The 20,890-nt window shown below is 37.9% G+C and overlaps 1 long non-coding RNA gene across 6 annotated transcripts in view; it reads left to right on the top strand.

The window, feature by feature from the left end:
• The window catches only part of LOC309859196, a 606,625-nt gene that overhangs the window by 342,260 nt on the left and 243,475 nt on the right, over positions 1–20,890 (top strand). For 5 of the 6 annotated variants that reach the window (XR_014308603.1, XR_014308604.1, XR_014308605.1 and 2 more), the window contains one exon: positions 11,984–12,046. This is a non-coding gene — a long non-coding RNA (uncharacterized lncRNA). Of the gene's footprint in view, positions 1–4,462; positions 4,630–11,983; positions 12,047–20,890 lie in introns of those variants that run through there. The other variant, XR_014308607.1, reaches the window with a different exon arrangement.

The following is a 20,890-nucleotide window of genomic DNA, read 5'->3' as shown; positions in this document are numbered from 1 at the left end:
GCATCAGACCATAACACATTATAAATTATTTTTAAAGGCAGAATCCTTCAGTCCAGACAACAAGGAGAGCCCTGCTATAAAACATCATAGAGGGGCGCCTGGGTGGCTAAGTGGGTTAAGCCTCTGCCTTCAGCTCAGGTCATGATCTCAGGGTCCTGGGATGGGGCCCCGCATCAGGCTTTCTGCTCAGCAGGGAGCCTGCTTACCCCCACCCCTCTCTTCCACTTCCTCTCTGTCTATTTGTGATCTATGTCAAATAAATAAATAAAAATCTTTAATAAAAAATAATAAAACATCATAGATGGGTTGTTACTGAAGCTTTGCACTATCTAACTTCTCAGATTATTTCTTTTCCTTCAAAATATTGCATATGGAACCCAAGTTAAAATTAGGTAAAGATCTTATGATATTTCAGATTTCTATTTCAACACAAATAGAGAATACCAATAGCGAACTGCAAGGATGACACCAGTCTGGGTGTCCTGGGGAATACCATCCCTTGTGAGGAAGTAGAGGAAATTCAAAGAAATTACAAGGTTGTAGGAGAGATAAGATATGCCCATCATTAGCTACCATAGGAAACAGAGGGTGGCAAGTGCCAAAAGTAAGATATGGATAAATTTATGGGAGAAGTCAGATATAAGAATTTACTTCCTGTTGGTAGAAGGAGAATAAAGAAAGAACAATGAAATGGGATAAACATAACCAGAGGCCACGGTCAGGAGGACTCCATCCTCTTTAAGAATAAATGATGTCAACACTAAATCTAGTATGTGTGATTATATGAAACATGTCACTGTACTGGTTACTTTTCATTTTAGATTATGAGGGTTGAGATGAATCACTTAGTTTAAATTTCTTCTTTCATAGACATAGAAAACAAAGTACAGACCAGGCAAGTGATTTGTCAAAAGTCAAATGAGAAATGCACATGAAGCCATCCAAAGATAAAATTGTACTACTGTATCTGCCTTACCAGTATTAAGACCATGCCCACTGGACTAGGTTTTGTGAGGTTGATTGTAAGGATGCTGTTTAAAAAAAGGTAAATATTGTGGGGTTTTTGCAAGGCAGCGTGATATGGTAGAAGGAACATGGAATTGTTTTCGAAATCTGATCCACAAAGTTGTGATTTTAGACACATTAGTCTGCCAATCTGAGCCCATTTCCTCATGTATGGAATAGGTATTATAACTAACATTGGCAAGAGAAATTAAAATACAAGATATATATTTAAGGACATAGTATAGGACCCAGAGTGAAGTAGACACTGAATGTACCTCATTCCCTTTACCAAGCTCACTACCAAGTTAGCAGAGCTGTCGGGTACAAAAAAGCATCCAAGTCTCCACCTTCCTGATTGAACACTCCTTCCATTGGTGCTGTGCTGCTTCTCTTTTCTGCTGAATTCCCCACTTTCCTGTGCTTGTGGCAGCATTGTAGCAACATATTCTAGAGTTGTGATAATAGCCATGGCCAGGCTGAGAGTTTAGGGAGCAGGACCACATACCTTTAGGAACTGGCTTATTTCTTACAAGCAAGATGCTTACGTGTCCAATTTTTTATCACCAGAAAATGAGGGTAGGGCTTCTTTAGCATGAATTCTGTGTTTCACCCGGTTGACCCTCTGCCAATGAATCTAGTCACCCATGAGGCATAAAATAGGACTTTTCCTAAAGCAAGAGAGCTGAAATGTCAGATGACTCTGGAAATTTAAAGTGGGTTTTTCAGCAATCCCAAAAGCATTGCAGTCATTGTATCCCTAATTTTGGTCCTAATTATAAAATTTGTCTGGGGAAGTTTTGTTTGTTACTTACATTGTAGTTACAACATGGGGACATTTTTCACAGGTGCTATGGCAGGAGTGACCTGAGAGAAACCTGGAAGCTTTAAAATACTTTTTGGGGAAAACAGAACATCGCTTACAGTACTGTGGAGGAAGCTTAGACTCTCTTCACAGTCAATATCCCTGGTTGAGGCGGGGGGGGGGGGCGGGGGGGGCGGGGGTGATAAAGTAGGAAGAAGGAAGACTTACTGTTGTCACTGGCACATGATTTGCATTCCATGCATGAGAATTAACCTTTCACTCAGTCCTGACCCCAGGGCTCCTGTCTTTCAGTGAGCCACCTTGCTTTTAGGAATGTGTGTTGATTAAGTGCCACAGCTGGTAACATTGTTGGGTTTTTCATGATGCTGTTTAATGTTCAAAGTCATCCTTTGAACCTTACATTGAACCCTTGTGGGTGAAACCTTGAGAAGGTTCGTTTATGTGACAGCTTCCTCTCATTCTCCTCACTATTGTTGGCAACACCATCTATTACCCTGGGAAGCCATTCCTACTCATGTAGGATATCCTGTTATTTGCCCAAATGCTGTCTTTATAATTTTGCACTACCACAAATAGAAGGGGAAGGAAATGGATATTTATTAAGAGCCTACTTAGCATCAGATCCTCAACATACATTATCTCATTTAGTCTTCATAACAATGGGATGAAGTAGAGATTTTTATTCTCATTTTACTTATAAAGGAATTAAGTGCAACTTGCCTAAGATCACACAGCCAGTAAATGACTGAGTCAGGAATAGCATCCATGTTTCAAACTCCAAAGTTGATCTTTCTACTCCATCATGCGGTTCCCTAAGGATAATTTGTTTTGTGTAGCTGCAAACATGAACAAATTGGGCTTCCCCTCATTTGATATATATTACATATACATAAGTAAGCACATATTTTTTTAAGGGATTTTTATTTATTTATTTGACAGAGATCACAAGTAAGCAGACAGGAAGGCAGAGAGAGAGAGAGAGAGGAGGAAGCAGGCTCCCTGCTGAGCAGAGGGCCCGATGTGGGACTTGATCCCGGGACCCTGAGATCATGACCTGAGCTGAAGACCACTGAGCCGCCCAGGCACCCAATAAGCACATATTTATATGTACTTAATATTGCTTAGGATTTGAAGATAAAACAGTGAAATAAACAGATGGAGATCTTGCCCATAAAGATACATATATTGACAAATAAATATACATATATTCAGATATACAAATAGACAGGTATACTCCAGGGTGAAAAGTAATATAATGGGGAAAATTTGAGGTCACAGAAGATCACCCAGAAGAGACACTTAATTCAAGGTTAGGGAAAGTGTCAGGAAGAACTCGTGTCTTTGAAATTCTTGGGAACTGTAGGAGATAAATAAGATGGGTTTGGACAGAGAGATCAGTAAGTGCAAAGATCTAGAGATAAGAGAGAATGCTATGACTTCTTTCAAGACATGTCTCCAAAGGCAAAGGAAACAAAAGTGAAAATGAACTTTTGAAACTTCATCAAGATCAAAAGCTTCTGCACAGCAAAGGAAACAGTCAAGAAAATAAAGAGGTAACCTGTGGAATGGGAGAATGTATTTGCAAATATCTTCAAATTCAGACTAGGGGCTGATATCCAGGATCTAGAAAGAACTCCTCAAACTCAACACACACAAAACAGATAATCATGCCAAAAACAAAACAAAACAAAAAAACGGGCAGAAGACATGAACAGACACTTCTCCAAAGAAGATGTGCAAATGGCTAACAGACACATGAAAAAATGTTCATCATTGTTAGCCATCAGGGAGATTCAAATCAAAACCACATTGAGATACCACCTTACACTAGTTAGAATGGCCAGAATTAACAAGGCAAGAAACAACAAGTGTTGGAGAGGATGTGGAGAAAGGGGAACTCTCTTATACTATTGGTGGGAATGCAAGGTGGTGCAGCCACTTTGGAAAACAGTGTGGAGATTCCTCAAGAAATTAAAAATAGATCTACCCCATGACTCTGCAATTGCACTACTGGGTATTTACCCCAAAGATACTAATGTACTGAAAAGAAGGGCCATCTACACCCCAATGTTCATAGCAGCAATGGCCACAGTCACCAAACTGTAGAAAGAGACAAGATGCCCTTCAGCAGATGAATGGATAAAGAAGATATGTTCCTATATGTAATGGAGTATCATGCCTCCATCAGAAAGGATGAATACGCAACTTTTGTATCAACATGGATGGGACTGGAGGAGATTATGCCAAGTGAAATAAGTCAAGCAGAGAGAGTCAATTATATGGTTTCACTTACTTGTGGAGCATAAGGAATAACAAGGAGGACATTAGGAGTTGGAGAGGAGAAGTGAATTGGGGGAAATTGGAAGGAGAGACAAACCATGAGAGACTGTGGACTCTGAGAAACAAACTGAGGGTTTTGGAGGGGAGGGGGTGGGAGGCTGGGTGAGTCTGGTGGTGGGTATTAAGGAAGGCACATATTCCATGGAGCACTGGGTGTGGTGCATAACAATGAATCTTGGAACACTGAAAAAATTAAATTAAATATGAGAGAGAGAGAGAGAGCTCCTGGCCCCTTGACATACCAGGTGCTGGGCATGCAAAAATGAATAAGCCATGGTGCTTCTCTCTGGAGAGTGTATGGTTAGAAATATTCAAGAGGCAGGGGATGCTAGAGCGAAAAGAGGAGCTAATTTATAAAGTTGGTAGGGGCTGGTGATGAAGTCAGAGAAGACTTCGGAAAGGCTCTGAGGACTGAAGAGAGTTTTGAAGATCAGAATCAAGTTCAAGCAGGGATCTAGTAGGTAAGGAAGGCAGAAAAGTGCATTCCAGAGGACATGGCATTTTCAGTGGGGGACTTGGATAAGATGCTTTTCTTAGAGATTTACAAAGAGTTCATTAGTCATTTCCCTTTCTGGATTTATTTGAATACATTCTTCAAGTGACAAGAGGATACAAATACCCAACTTTTGTAGCAACATGGACGGAACTGGAAGAGATTATGCTGAGTGAAATAAGTCAAGCAGAGAGAGTCAATTATCATATGGTTTCACTTATTTGTGGAGCATAACAAAAAGCATGGAGGACATGGGGAGTTAGAGAGAAGGGGGTTGGGGTAAATTGGAAGGGGAGGTGAATCATGAGAGACCATGGACTCTGAAAAACAATCTGAGGGGTTTGAAGTGGCGGGGGGGGTGGAAGGTTGGGGTACCAGGTGGTGGGTATTATAGAGGGCACGGATTGCATGGAGCACTGGGTGTGGTGAAAAAAATAATGATACTGTTATGCTGAAAATAAATAAATTAAAAAAAAAAGAGGATACAAGTTGACATCAGGGTGTTCTTACTAGAAGTTATAATTCTGGTCCATTGAGTGCTCCTTGTGGGCTGGAAATGTGTGCAAGAAGAAGCTTGAGGAAAATAAGGTTTTAAAATAAATAAGCTTTCTGGCTACACCAGCACTGGACTTGCAGTCAATTATCACAGGATTCTAGACTTTGTAAAAATCAAGGATTTTGTCTATTTATTTTTTTTTTCCTGTGTTCCCAAACCTAGCATGGTGTCTCACTCATCGGAGGTGTTCAAAATATTAACTGAACAAGTGGAAGAAATATTTTAATGATGCTGAGGTTGAGTTTTCTTATCTGGAAAACATGGCCTGACACTGTATGGCTAAACACATATCTGGACTCAGCTGGAATTTGAATTATGTGTCACCCACACACTCTGTGTTTCATTTTGGATACATGACCTCACTTCTAGTGAGCTTTGGGTGCTCATCTGGAAAGTGGAGTTGACATTATGTCCTCATACAGATGGTGAAGGTGAAATGAAATAGGTGTATTAAGTAACTTAGAATAGGGTGAGGCACAAAGAAATTTCTTAGTAAATAATAACTAACATTATGACAATTGTTAAATTATTTTAAAAATGTAAAATCATGAGTTTCATACTTATATAAAAATAAATCCATTTAAAATATTTCATTTAATTCATTAATTAGGGAATGAGTAAGGTGTTAAAACCCAGTTCAGGGGCACCTGGGTGGCTCAGTGGATTAAGCCTCTGCCTTCAGCTTCGGTCGGGATCTCAGAGTCCTGGGATCGAGCCCCACATTGGGCTCTCTGCTCAGCAGGGAACCTGCTCCCCCCTCTCTCTCTGCCTGCCTCTCTGCCTACTTGTGATCTCTCTCTCTGTCAAATAAATAAATAAAATCTTTAAAAACAAAACAAAACAAAAAACAGTTCAAGGGAGATTCCAAACTGCAGACATGTTTCTCCATCAGGAATGTTAAAATGAATGTGCAGATGGAGGAAATATTAGTCTCCTTTGGAGTGGGGGAGGAAAATCAGTTGAATTTCCACTGACAAAGTTTACATATGTATGGACAAGAATCCCTTTGCATTGCTACCAGTTATCTATAAGGTACAGACTTGTAGAATAGCTCCCATGGAAACAGAACTAGGTAACTTGCAATAATGTGTTTTAGATATTGCATAGGTTTTCCTGAGGTAGAAATTTTTTTTAAGGATTTTAGTTATTTATTTAGAGAGAGCATGTGTGCATGCACACATGCAAGTGGGGGAAGGGACAGAGACAGAGGGAGAGAGAGAATCTTTCTTTTTTTTTTTTTTTTTGGAGAGAGAGAATCTTAAGCAGACTCCACGCTGAGTACAGAATCTGATGCAGAGATCAACCTCATGACACTGAGGCCATGACCTGAGCTGAAACCAAGAGTCCGACGCTTAATCAAATGAGTCACCCAGGCACCCTGAAATGTTTTTAATATTATTATTACTACTATTTGCCTGAGATTATTTTTTAAAGATTTTATTTATTTATTTATTTATCAGAGAGAGGGAGAGAGAGCACAAGCAAGGGGAGAGGTAGAGGCAGAGGCAGGATCCCCACTGAACAAGGAACCCAATGTGGGACCTGATCCCTGGACCCTAGGATCATGATCTGAACTGAAGGCAGACACTTAACCAACTGAGCCACCCAGGCATCCCTTACCTGAGACTATTAATGGCAGTTATATGAGGTCATAATACACATGATATGTAATGAGAAATGATTCTTTCTAATCTCTTCCAGGTTTTCATATTGTTCCTTTAAGTATTTTTAGAACATTATTCCTTTTTTCAGTATATATTTAGAAGTCATTGGTATATTTTAATTTTCATATTAGTAATGGTTGAGTGTAAAAAATTAATCAATACAGAAAGGCATAAAAACAAAGTCAAATCATCAGTAATCCAGCACTCTAAGATAACCATTGTTAATATAAAAATATCTATAGCTAGGATAGGTAGATAGATAGATGATATATAAATGAAAAGATGACAGATATAGAGTGCCACTTGATCTTATGGAAGTTAAGAAATCTCTGAGTGCCTGATTTTCTTCAACCAGTCCCAACAGGCATTGCCTCTTCTCTGAGAATCAGAGAGGAGATGTTAAATTAGAGGAGGGGCTGGATAAACAATAAGGGACAAACTGTGAGCATGATCATATTCAATCCAATGAGTTGTCCCTAAGTTTGGATTGGTCTCCTTTGCACTATACGTCTTTCTCCTTCTTAGATATGTCCTTCTCCAGGTAGCTCAAAAGCTCATTGAGGAAGAGAACAACATCTGAGCCATCTCTCTCTTGTGACCATCAAAGTGCCTGACACTTGATAGATACTCAGTTAATGTTACCTGTAAGGGTGATTGAATGAATAGTGAGTATAGTGAGATAGATTTCCGTTCATGCTTCTTCTGCTAATGAGCCTGATCAGAAGCTCCATAACTGACTAACTGAGGGATCTTTCTTTTCTGTACCTGCAGCTCTTGGAAGGATATCCACCACCAAGTGAATCCCTCAGAATAGGGGAAAAAAGTCAACTGAGACTTCACCATCTTCTGTACCACCTCAATCTTCCACTTCCATTCATTGGTAAAGTTTGATGTGTTTGACTACCCAGCACAATCAATTCTTTCTTGCCCTCCCCCACTCCTTCTTCCACTCCTGCTTGTCAGAGCCTTCTTACTTCTCTCTGAGTATATCAACAATCCCAAGGGTCTCCAGGTTTGCAATCTTCAATTCATTCTTTACCAATGGCAAGGTTGATTTTTGAAAACTCCAATCTGATTGTGTTTTTTTTAATAATCCTTTGCCTACATATGTAGTTCTTAAAGTTACATTACAGTCTCCTGGATAACTTGTCAAAACATGAATTGCTGTGAGTTTCAGTTTTTGTTTCATTAGGTCTGAAGTTGGGTCCAATAATTTGTATTTCTAAGTTCCTAGGTGATGTTGATCCTGCTGGTCTCAGGATACACTTTGAGAACCATTGGCTTGAAGTAATAAGCCAAATTCCTCAATGAAAATTTTACTGAGGATATTATAAGATTTATGCTATACTGAATATTATACTCTGCTTTGCTAGATTAATCTTCTATTACTTCTACCCTCTTTTCTCTCACCTCAGGCACATACAGCTTTTCTTTCAGCCACACCAAACCATACATCTCCATGTATACCCTGTCCTTTTCCAGTTCTGCTTGAAATGTAATGTTCTTCTTCATCACTTTAATTTGTTGAAATTCTACTTGTATTAAAGGCCCAATATAAACAACCAAAACTACTTCTTGAAATAATTACAGCCCATTTCTGAATTACCACTTTCCTGAACACCCAGGGAGACTCAGAATCATAGGCTACTTTCTCTCTTTACATTTCATTCTGCCTCTTCCACAAAACCCTAAATTAGAGATACTTATTTGTTTGTCGGTGTACATAAATTAATTACAAGTTCCTGAAAGCTTTCTTTTCTTTCTTTGCTTCCTCCTTCCTTTCTTTTCTTTCCTTTTTTTTCTTCCTTCCTTCCTTTCTTCCTTCATTCCCTCCTTCCCCCTTTCTCTCTTTTTTCCCCTTTCTTTCATTTTCCTTTAAAATCAGGGGAGCCTAGCAAACAACTGAATGAATGATTTCCATTAAATATTTGTGATATTTAGTTGAATTTATAGTTCACCTTAGTTTAAGGAATGAGCTATCAGATCAGCTCCTAATATTGTTCATTCCTGGACACATGGGCACTTGGGAAAAGATTAGGTAAATACTTGGGTCATCATTCATCTGCAAAAATAGATTTACAAGGGAATATTTTTTATTATAGGCAGACAGTCATAACCAGTGCTGGTTTTATAGGAGCAATACATATCAAAAAGAAATCATGAGAGCAAACTGGCTCCTTTATATCTGCAGTAGGGTAGGACAAAAGCATATACAACTATTACTACTAATAGTAATGTGTTCATATAAGAACACATTTCATTTTTCAGGTTCTGATATATGCCAGGTACTGTTATAAAAATAAAGTAGAAGCCATTTTATTTAAAACAATCAGTATTTTTCCAGCACAATAAAAAAAAAAGTCATTTTTGCAAAAACATTCCATAGTCATCAATTTTCTTAAGGGCTTCTCTGAATTCCTTGAGATTAAAATCAGTCACTTTTTAAATCTCCTATAGTGTCATGATCATATTAATTTTTCTCTTCTTCAATTGTTAACTTATCTGATCCAGATCTTTGTTTGCAAATGTCTTTGAATATGATTCAAACAAGTCACTTTCCTTAACCTTTTGTCATATTCATAATATCACCTGAAAATTGATTTTTACCACTCATCTGAAGTCTTCTTAGACAACTCATAAAAATAAAAAATATATATTTCCTCTCCTCTGTAATACTGCATTTTTTTGACAATTTTTTTTATTTAAATTCAGTTACTTAACCTGTAATATTTATTTCAGAGGTACAGGTCTGAGATTCATCAGTCTTACATAATACACAGTGTTCATTGCATCAGATGCCCTCTTTAATGTCCATAATCCAGGTACCCCATCCCTTTAGTTCCCTCCCTTCCAGCAACCTTAGTTTCCTATGAATAAGAGTCTCTTACGGTTTGTGTCCCTCTCTGGTTTTGTCTTATTTTATTTTTTCCTATCTTTCCCTATGATCCTTTGTTTTGTTTCTTAAATTCCACATACCAGTGAGATCAAATGATAATTGTCTTTCTCTGATTGACTTATTTCACTCAGCATAATACCCTAGTTCCAACCATGTCATTGCAAATGGCACGATTGCATTTTTTGATGGCAGCATAATAGATGAAGATAGATAGATAGATCTATATAGATATATCACATCTCCTTTATCCATTCATCTGTCAATGGACATCTGGGCTCATCTGGGCTTTTTTCATAGTTTGGTTATTATGAACATTGTGAACTTTGCTGCTATAAACATTGGGGTGCAGATGCCCATTAGGATCACTACATTTGTATCTTTGGGGTAAATACCCAGCTGTGCATTGGCTGAATCTTAGGGTAGCTCTATTTTCAATTTTTTGAGGAACCTCCATACTGTTTTCTAGAGTGGCTGCACTGGCTTACATTCTCACCAACAGTGTAGGAGTGTTCCCCTTTCCCTACATCCTCACCAATTTCTGTTGTTTCCTGACTTGTTAATACCAGTCATTCTGACCAGTGTGAAGTGGTATTTCATTGTGGTTTTTATTTGTATTTCCCTGATGCCAAGTGACGTAGAGCATTTTTTCACGTGTCTGTTGGCCATTTGGATGTCTTCTTTGGAGAAATGTCTGTTCATGTCTTCTGCCCATTTCTTGACTGGATTATTCTTTGGGTGTTGAGTTTGATATGTTCTTTATAGATTTTGGATACTAGCCCTTAATCTGATATGTCATCTGCAAATATTTTCTCCCATTCTGTCAGTTGTCTTTTGGTTTTGTTGACTGTTTTCTTTGCTGTGCAAAAGCTTTTTATCTTGATTAAGTCCCAGTAGTTGATTTTTCCCCTTGCTTCCCTTGGCATTTGCTGATGTTTCTAGGAAGAAGTTGCTGCAGCTCAGGTCAAAGAGGTTACTGCCTTTGTTCTCCTCAAGGATTTTGATGGATTCCTTCTCACATTTAGATCTTTCATCCATTTTGGGTCTATTTTTTTTTTTTTTTTTTTTTGGTATAGTGTCAGGAAATGGTCTAGTTTCATTCTTCTGCATGTGGCTGTCTAATTTTCCAAAATAAAAATATGTCTTAATAATTATCTTCAAACATACAGATCAGTCTTTCTTTTCCAAGCTTTTTGATGAAGGGTTAATGCCTTGTATTCAGATATGAACCCAAAACATAAGACTTCTTTGTCATCTTTTGTTTATAAGTTATACCCATAATGCATTTATATGCATTTAATGCATTATACCCATACATTCATTTATGACTTTTTTTGTGCTTCAAGAGAGGGAAAGTGTGGGATATGAACTGCAATCTGAAGGTAAAATCATATTAGATTAAAATCCTCTAGATTTTTGTTTCCCCCAATCTTTTACAATGGTACTTATGGCACATACCTTGGTAGGCTTGCATTTGCTACTTTTCCAAAATATTAACTTAATTATAAAGAAATAAAACTCTTTTTCTTTACAAAATCATATTTGATATGTTTACATAGTACTATATGAATCAAAAATTCCATTAGAATAAACAGGTTTGAGAGTCAGTACAGCTGATTCTTAGCACATGGAAAATTGAACTGCTAAGAACAAAAGTGTTCAGGATTACCTGAAATTGGCCTACTAGAAGCCAGCATAAAATAATCATGGAACTTGAGTAGAATGATTTGGAGAGAGAGAAGTGGTACTGGAAGTCAATTAAGAAGCCTGTGGAGGCTCCTGGATGGCTCAGTTGATTAAGTATCCAACTCTTGATCTCAGCTCAGGTCTCCATTTCAGGGTCATGAGTTCAAGCCGTGGGTTGGGCTCCATGCTGAGTGTGGAGCCTAAATAATAATAATAATAATAATAATAATAATAATATACAAAATAATATGAAAAGAACAGCTATTTTGATTTACTTATAAACCACACAAAAGATCCTAGGAAGCTGATACTATCCTTTGAAAGGAAATCCATTTTCTCTCTTCCAGTGTTTCCAAGCAGTCCCATTAAATAAGGACATCTATCTTTTTGGAAATATTGGTATTTCTCTTCCACACCTATGCTGCTCCAAGGGATATAGAGTGCATAACCTGATTGGCTTGTAGGAACTGGCTTGTAGGGATGAAAACATGGCACCAACCTCTCTTCTCCATTCTCTCTTTAGATTCAACCAGCTCCTAGAATGGACACATTCTCCTAGTCTGGGCAGTGTGAGTCTTCTCCCAAGGTAAGAAAGGTCAACTGTTTACTCAGGGCTTTGCCAGTCTTGAGTTCATTCACATGTGAGTGAAATAGATGGGGACCTATTTGGCTTGGAGCCTAAGCGAGGGTGTCTTCATCCCGGATTCATTAGCAACAAGTCACTACTTCATACAATTGCTCTGGATAACTTGGAGGGAAGAGAGTGTATAAAAATCAAACTTATTATTCTTATTTTGCCCACCATTTTATCATAGCTTATATATATAACTTTATTCTGAAAAATCCCAAAGAGATAGGTGCTGCTATCATCCTAGTTTTATAGATGAACTTGAAAATGGCAGAGGTGAGAGGCCTGGTTGAGTTTCTTGTAACTACTAAGTAGGGGGATTGATTTTTAATCTATTATTTGCTTATTCAACACTGGTATTAGACATTATGCATGCAGGTGATATATGAACAAAATAGTTATAATGCCTACTTACATGGAGTTTATAGCTTAGAGAGTAAGAAAAATGTTAAGTAATCACATAAATTATATAATTACAAGCTCTATTAATATCTTTAAGGTCCATTCTCTTAACCATTATACTGTCTTACTTTGACCTAGAAATTTGCTAGAACTGGGATTCACATTATTCTTTTGTCTTTTATTCTTCTTTTGAAACATTCTGTCATTCCTTATTTGATTGCTTTATGATGACCAACTGATAGAGAAACTTCAAAAACCACCAGCTTGGCAAGATCGTGATGGTGTTGGAAGCCTCTTTGCCATCACTAGTCCCTAGCCTACTACCTGTATTGACCTTTAACAGGGACAAAATGGGTCCTAACATCTAGATCAAGGATACAACCCCCCCAACCGAAAATATTAATTGTAGAAAGAAAACTTAGAGACAATCTAGCTAAGCCTCTTAATATTACAGAAGAGGAAGCCCCTAGAGCTCAAGTAGATTAAGAGATCTATCAGGTTACCGAGGTTACATTTACAGGCTCCCAGTCCAGAGAACTGCTTGTTACACCTTTTAGAATGTTAGCTCAAATTGTCTACATATTGAAATTAGCTGAGATCAGATCTATATTCAAGAAGAGGTCATGGTAAAGCAGACTTCTGTGCTCTTTCATTGACAGAACAAGGTAAGGTGTGGGATTAAGGGGGTGGGGTGGACACTGGAATAATTTCCCTGGTATAGAACTCTCAAGTGAATACTATGATTGTTTCACCATCTCCTCTCCAGTTTTTGAAATATGCAGACTGACTGTGTAACTGGGGTAGTTATTAAATACACTTCTTCAGGTGCTTAGCCTCTTGATTTGTGATATAGGGGTGAGGATAACACATACTGTTATGGGATTTTAATTGTGTAATGTACATAAACAATTTAGCTCAGTGCCAGGCACATATAACACATTCAATAGAGGGTAACTTTTGTGATTGTGTTGTTTTTGTTGCTCTTGTTCTCTTTTTATATTAGCATATAATGTTTCAAATAAATTATTAAAAATTGTAATGCTAGAATAGGAGAGTAGTGAAGGAGGAAATGGGACATATGTTTAAGCAAACAGCTTCTGATGTAATTCAATTTTATTCTACTTCCAACCTGGTTGAAAACCACTGATGTATAAGTTTGTTGTATTTTCCTACCTATTTTAGTGCCTCACCTGTGCTTTATGCAGAGTACATGTTTACGAGTAACTTTACACAACAGTTTCTATAATTTGGCAAATGAATCTAGATTAATTAGTAGAGGAGTGTTGTCTAGACTTCAAGTCTCTTCAGCTCTAATCTGCTTCTCCGTGCTAGACAGTGGGACCAACCAAAACACTGTCTTCATTTCAGTCCCCAACTAAAGCTTTTCAGTTTAGAACAAACTTTCCTTCCAGCCACATTAAGATGATCAGCTCCCCACCCCGACCCCCACAACCCCACCTCATTTCCATTTCCCTGCTTCTGACTTCAGGCCCTGCTACTAGATGAAGGCAAAATGTTTTTCCTTGCAATTACTTTAGTGGAAAACTCACATGTTTGATATTGTAGCAGACAATGTTTCATTATGCTCTCATTTGAACAGAGAAATGGCTGTTCTTAAAGGCAGCCAAGGTGCATTCTGAGAGGTAGAGTTACTGAGGTACAGCCCAGAAAGGGAGACCGGGAGGGAGGCTAGACTCCATTGAGAAAATGCACTGGCAAGTGTGGCTACACAGGAATGCTTCAGAAAGGGTTTTATGATCAGCATCAATAGATGTGTGTGTTTTATGAATAAGAATAAGTGTATTCATGTTCCTAAAGTGCTTCAACATCTCTGGCTGAAAGTTGCTCCTAATATTTACTCTCATGGCTCCCCTTGACATAATATACCATTTTACATGTAAGAAATGGTGCGTCAGAGTTTCCCCAGGCCCTCACACACCAGCGGGAAGTTGTATCTTAATTGTTTAAGGCTCTGAAACTGGTTTGTACTATTTCTGCAGCAAAGGAGCCTAAAACCAATGGTCAAAAAGTATTTCCAGATCCTTCCTATCTAAAATATACTAATAGTTGTTGGGGGCGCCTGGGTGGCTCAGTTCGTTAAAGCCTCAACGCAGGGCTTTAAACCCAACAGTTAAAAAATAAAACAAAATGGGTGTCTGGGTGGCTCAGTGTGTTAAGCCGCTGCCTTCAGCTCAGGTCATGATCTCAAGGTCATGATCTCAAGGTCCTGGGATCGAGCCCAGCATCAGGCTCTCTGCTCAACGGGGAGCCTGCTTCCCTTCCTCTCTTTCTCTACCTGCCTCTCTGCCTGCTTGTGATCTCTGTCTGTCAAATAAACAAATAAAATATTTTAAAAAATAAAAGAAAATATACAGACAATTGTCAATTACAAAATAAATTAAATACATACAGTTTCTTTTGGGGGGTAGGGAGTTCAAAGAGATAAACAGGCAAAAGAACCTTCCAGATGGAGGGGTCCAATGATGGAATGGCCTAAGACAAAAGGTACGTTTGTTAGAACATCAACTGTAGGCAACAAATGGTTGAAAACAAATTTGGAGACATAGGGATTTATTCAAAGTGCCTTTCTTATATGCAGGGTTAAATCCCAGTGGATCCAAAAGAATGGCTTGATGTACATTTCACACTTATATTATGTACATTTACAATTTGAATTTTCTTCCAGGTTTTTCTTTTATGAAACTGGGACATCTATTTCTATCCTCATCCTTTCAGTACTCTGCAAATTGTTCCAATATATCTCAGAGCTTGAATTCGTTATGGCTAACATTAAAGATGACACAAATGAATGGAATGACCCTAATTGCATTATGTCATTTAATCTCCATGATGACACTGGCAAGAAGACACTATTGGCTTTATTATTCCTACCGTATGGATGGAGACCCTGAGGCATGGGGATGTTAAATGACACGTGGTATCATAACATTTTTCCTTGTGATATTCCTAGATATGACTGTTACGTTTCCTTGTCCCCTAGTATTTCTTTCCAGAGCCCCGCTCCTCTCCTCTTGCCCATGTTTACTAAGTTATATTATCTCTAGTCTCAGCTTCTACATATAGTAAAATACCTACCTTATATTGCTTCCTTCCAGGTTTTTTTTTTAAAACATAAACTACAAACCAATGTGATCTTCTACATTGAGATCAAATCATGAATTTTTAAAATCAAAATTGTGGAGCATTATCATTCATTTCATGTGATATGTTTCAGCCTGGCTTGCCCATGTAATTTTGTTGGCCTGATGCAGTCCTCTAGCATGCTAACGATTTCTTCCAGCTCTGTGATCCTCTTGAATTTAAAACCATGAGTTAGCAAGGACCTAAAGGAATGAGACGCAGAGATTTTCCAGGATACAGTGAGGTAATATATTTCCTAGTCCTTGAGCTGTAAGAGAGTATTATGCCAAAGCAAGGTACTTGGGAGCACAGTTTTTCTAAAAAATGTAGACAAAATGAACACCACATCTCACACTTTTGCCAAAGTTGTTTGCCAACCTCTGAAAAACCCAAAATGCCTTCATTCTGGAGAGAGCCAGACTGCATTTCTGAGCAAAAATGCAGAATCCTTTGACTTCATATTCAGTGCTACCCATTTACCCTGTACACCAACAATTTTGCTACTTTTGGAGTAATTACTTCTTCATAGTCTCCAGCAGGTATGGATTTGAGACTTTTCTTATTCACATGCAGGACATTGTACTGGGTGGAGGAATACAGCAAGGACAAGGGCAAACCTTTTGCCTGCCTTCAAAGAAGTTACTCTCTGATGGAAGTTTAACAGAAAACCAGAATAACAGAGGTTCTAAGAGGTATTGTTTGGTCAGTGTTGTTAGAAGTTCTTCTCTTACCCCTTTCTCTGCTTTTATTTACCTCCTTTGAAGTTATCTTGGAAAAAAGATTTTCTGAATTGTCTTTCCATGCAAAAGTATACTGTGAGCCTAAGAGGTAATTTTATTATCTTGGTTTAGATTCTATTTATACTAAAGTAAATGATGAGCTTGCCACATTTGAAGTTTGGAAAGTTTAGGGGTGAGAGGTAATTAACTAATTCTTTCAACCCTTGTCTCCCCTTTAATAAGGCAGATTTACCCATCTCAAAAGCAATTTCAGTTGTCAAAACATTGGCTTTCTTCATGGTTTCTGGATCTTGACAACCATCAAAATTTGGCAAGCAGCCCCTACCTGCCTGGCAGGAAGTTATATTTAGTAGTGTGTGAAACTTTATTTTCCAGTTTCAGACATATTCAGCCTCCGCTGTTGAGTTCCAACACTCACACTTCCAAATAAAGAGAGTTTCTGGAATTCTTCTATGGCTGGTAGATGCTTTGACCAAGGTTCTCACCAAATCCAGAATAACCTGACACCAGTTAGGCTCTCACTATAGTCTATTGTTGCATGGCCAAATTAAACAGGGCAGTTCTTTGTCATTACTTCTCTTGTTTGTCTAACTGATGTGCAAAGGGAGCCTCTGGCATTGAAAATCACACAATCAAACAAAAAAAAAAAAAAAGGAAGAAGAAGAAGAAGCATTTTGAAGTGAGACTCAGCCTGTGTTTACTGATTTGTATCCCTATAACATGCAAAATGGTTCTCGAAATTATATTTGAAAATCTGAGGTTGTCCTGGCCTTCAATCACATTCAATTCAACCATATTGCTAGATTTGGGTAAGAATCCAGAATTTGTCCCCAGCCTTTCTTTCCTAGTAGATGTGCTTTGTTGCTAAACATTCTTGAGTAGAGGTATGATGTAGTCTAGGATACTACAGTACATGAGCTAAGCCCCAGGTCCTTCTTCTCCCCCAGTCCATTCCCTTTTCTTAACAGCTGTGTAACCTTAGAAAAAGTAATCCATGTTTTTGGTCCTTGGATTCCTCATTTGCAGTTTGAGGATAGTAAATTATCATCCACATCTGTCTCTAAAGGATGATTGAGGAATGAATAAGATTGTAGACGATTTTTCTAATAGATACAATTAATGCATACCTGAAGCAGAGAAGGTATTCAATGAAGGTTGAATAGTTGCATGGATAAATAGATGAACGAATGATTGCAATATATAATGGGAAACTTTTTTTTTAAAGATTTTATTTGTTCATTTGACAGACAGAGATCACAAGCAGGCATCAAGGCAGAGAGAGGGGAGGAAGCAGGCTCCCTACTGTGCAGAGAGCCCGATGCGGGGCTCCATCCCAGGACCCTGGGATCATGACCCGAGCCAAAGGCAGAGGCTTTAACCCACTGAGCCATCCAGGCGCCCCAATGGGAAACTTTTTATATGCTGTAAAGTAGGCCACATCAATAGTGCTCACTTACAGAAAGCTAAAGCCCTTGGCAAAGTTTTTTTTTGTTTGTTTGTTTGTTTGTTTTTTAATATTCATCGTGATTTTACATGAAGGGGATTCTGTGAGTCTAAGAGGTAACTTTACTATCTTGATTTGTATTTTATTTATACTAAAGTAAATGGCTTTCCTGAGTGAAGCATTTTCTGGGACTAGACTTCTTGTTAGAACACACTTCAGCTAACCATGATCAAGTCAGCTAATGATGGTTTAATCCACTATTGAGTGGGATTTTGCCTGTTGCTCCAAAGTCATGACTAGAATGCAAATCTGAAAAAAAAAAAAAAAACATTAGGCACCCAAAATATCTATATAGAGCCACAAATAATCACAGACATGAAACTTCTTTGGGGGTTTGTTAAAAGGCACTTGTGCAGTTCTTTTTCCCACCACCACCTCAGGCCCTATAGGGGCCTGCCAATATCAATTTTTATATACCTGCCAATATCAATTTTTACACTAATATCAATTAGAGTAAAAAAGCCACTTTGAGTGAGGGGTAGAGGAGAAATTTATCAATCATGAGTTGTTGGGCTAGTAGAATGTACAGTAAAGCCTTCTTATACTTTTCTAAAGCCAAAAGAAAGAGTGACTCCATGAGAACCCCTCACAGATATTCAATTTCTGCTTAGGCAGCTTGCTCAGCACTGCAGTCTACCACACATACAGGTTAGAAATGGAAGAGGGACAAGGGGACAAAGAAAGCATCCTCTGCTCTCCTCACCATTTAGTGGGGATATATGAATTCCCACAGGTCAAATAGAAACCAAGGTGGGAGTCCTTTGAGAACAGAAAAACAGCTAGGTTGGTGGGCTGGGGCCAGAGGCCCACAGTATCAGAGACATTAGGGGAGCCTGAGGGATTTAAGGGATCAACTGGTGTGTCTCACTTTAGGCAACTGTCAAAGACCTCACAAGGCCTACAGAAGAGCTCACATGGGCCTGCAGAAAGTCATCATTGGATCTCGCCTAAGATAAGATCATGAAGAACAGTAGGTGTTGAAAAGGGGCAGAGGCACCAACCATTATCTTTTTTCTCACTCTCCTCCAAGACCCAGTGAGGGCCCTCCAGTCTGAACTAACGAAAGAAAAAAGAGAAAGCTGAAAATGGCTTTTAATCCTTTCAAATGAAAATTTAAATCTGTTAGAACTTCCTAATATAAGGTAAATTCTTCGCTATTTATAAACAAGGAAAGCTATGTCATGGGCTACCTCAGAAAGAATCCCTATACCTGGGAGCCTATAAATGGATGATGCAGAGCCAGGTTGTAGGGTGTTGCAAATGTAAATGACTTGGATATCCCAGATGGTCAATGACAGATCCTTCTCTCCCCTGGTGCCATCTTTTCAGTCATTCTGCCTAGACTACAAAGTGGTAGGAGCTTAGTCCTTACCCAGTTCACTGCCCATTTCTCCACAATACACCTGCTATATGTTCAGCCTGTCTCAGATTTAATATAATTCAAGGAGAATTAGGATGCCTGAATAAGACCTTCCCATACTGGAATAATCTGAGTTCTAGGAATCATCCTTATCCTTCCACGAAAACTGTCTCCCTTGTTTTTTGCACTTTTACATGCTTCTTTTGAACTCTACATACTGCTGGGCTAAACTGACTAAAAGCAACTATTGTCAGTGGCCTGCCTCAAATGGAGAAATCTAGAGGTATCCATGTAGAAATTATAAAATTGGAAAAGAATGTCAACAACCTTAAAATCATCAGATATTTTTCCTTGGACTGATACTTTCTACAGGAATGTTAAAATATTGTTTCTCCAGGTTGGAGGACCAAAAATTTGAAGCTGTTGGGCTATGTAAAATCTTCTGGATGCAATTTTTTAAAAAGAAAAGTTGGCACATTTTCTCTGTAAAAAGTCAGATTATAAATATTTGGGGTTTTGTGGGCCATACAGTTTCTATTACAACTACTCAACTCTGTCATGTTAGTACAAAAGCAGCTATGAATAGAACATAAAGGAATTAGTAGAGCTCTGTTCTAATAAAACTTTATTTGCAAAAGCAGGTGGGAGTTAGGGTTTGACTCATAGGTTATAGTTTGCTGACCCCTTTACTAGAGAATCCTGCTGATGGAATGATGAAAGGAAATGTCTTTGAATTTTATCACTTTATTAAAAAAAATATGCTTGTTCTAGAAAACCATTGCAATGTTTCTTCCAGCTTTTAATGTTGTTTTATATACTGTGAACCTACTATTTAAATAATTTTATACCCTGCTTCTATCCTTAACATGCCATTGTAAGCATTGAATGTAATTTTATACTCTTTACTGGCATACTTTTTAATAGCTATATAATATTTCAATGTGCCAATATAGAAGCTCCATAATCAACCACTCTTCCTTTCTTAACTATTTAGACTATTTTTCATTGCTTGATATTTGAAAAAAAATACTACAGAAAACCATATTTATATATATTTCCCTTTGTATTTTAAGTTATTTCTATAGGTTAGACTTTAAGAAACGGAATTACTAGATGGACTTTGAATGCTTGAAGGCTCTTATTACACACTGCTAAATGACTTTCTAAGGGCTCATTCCCATCTACATTCCCAGCAATAATGTATGACCACTTATTTTAATGAATCCTTAGCACACTAGAGCTTAGCATTAAAAAGAAAAAAAAATCTGTGTTGCCTTATATAAAAAGTGGTACCATTGTTTTAATTTATATTTTTTGTTGGACATTTTTCTATGTTTATTATCCATTTATTATTTTCCTTTTTGTGACCTATGTATTCATGGCAAGACCATTTTCTAGCATGATGATTAATCTTAGGTACAAACCTGAAGAACAGAAGTTTTCTTAATAAGAGCCATGAATTACTGAATGCTTACTGTGTGCCAGACAATTACATATAATTGTGTTTATGTGTAATATTATTTAAACCACACAGTGACATTATACTAGGCTGTTATTTGAGCCTTTTAACATAGGCATATGAGTGGGCCATAAAACACAGTTGAGAGAATGAATTTAGTTTGTATTTCTCTGTTCACTCCTTAGTAACACTGCAT

Source organism: Mustela nivalis, assembly GCF_964662115.1.
Source record: "Mustela nivalis genome assembly, chromosome: 2".
NCBI classification, from domain to species: domain Eukaryota; kingdom Metazoa; phylum Chordata; class Mammalia; order Carnivora; family Mustelidae; genus Mustela; species Mustela nivalis.
Note: the sequence above shows the minus strand (reverse complement) of the source record. Positions and strands in the feature narration are given on the sequence as shown.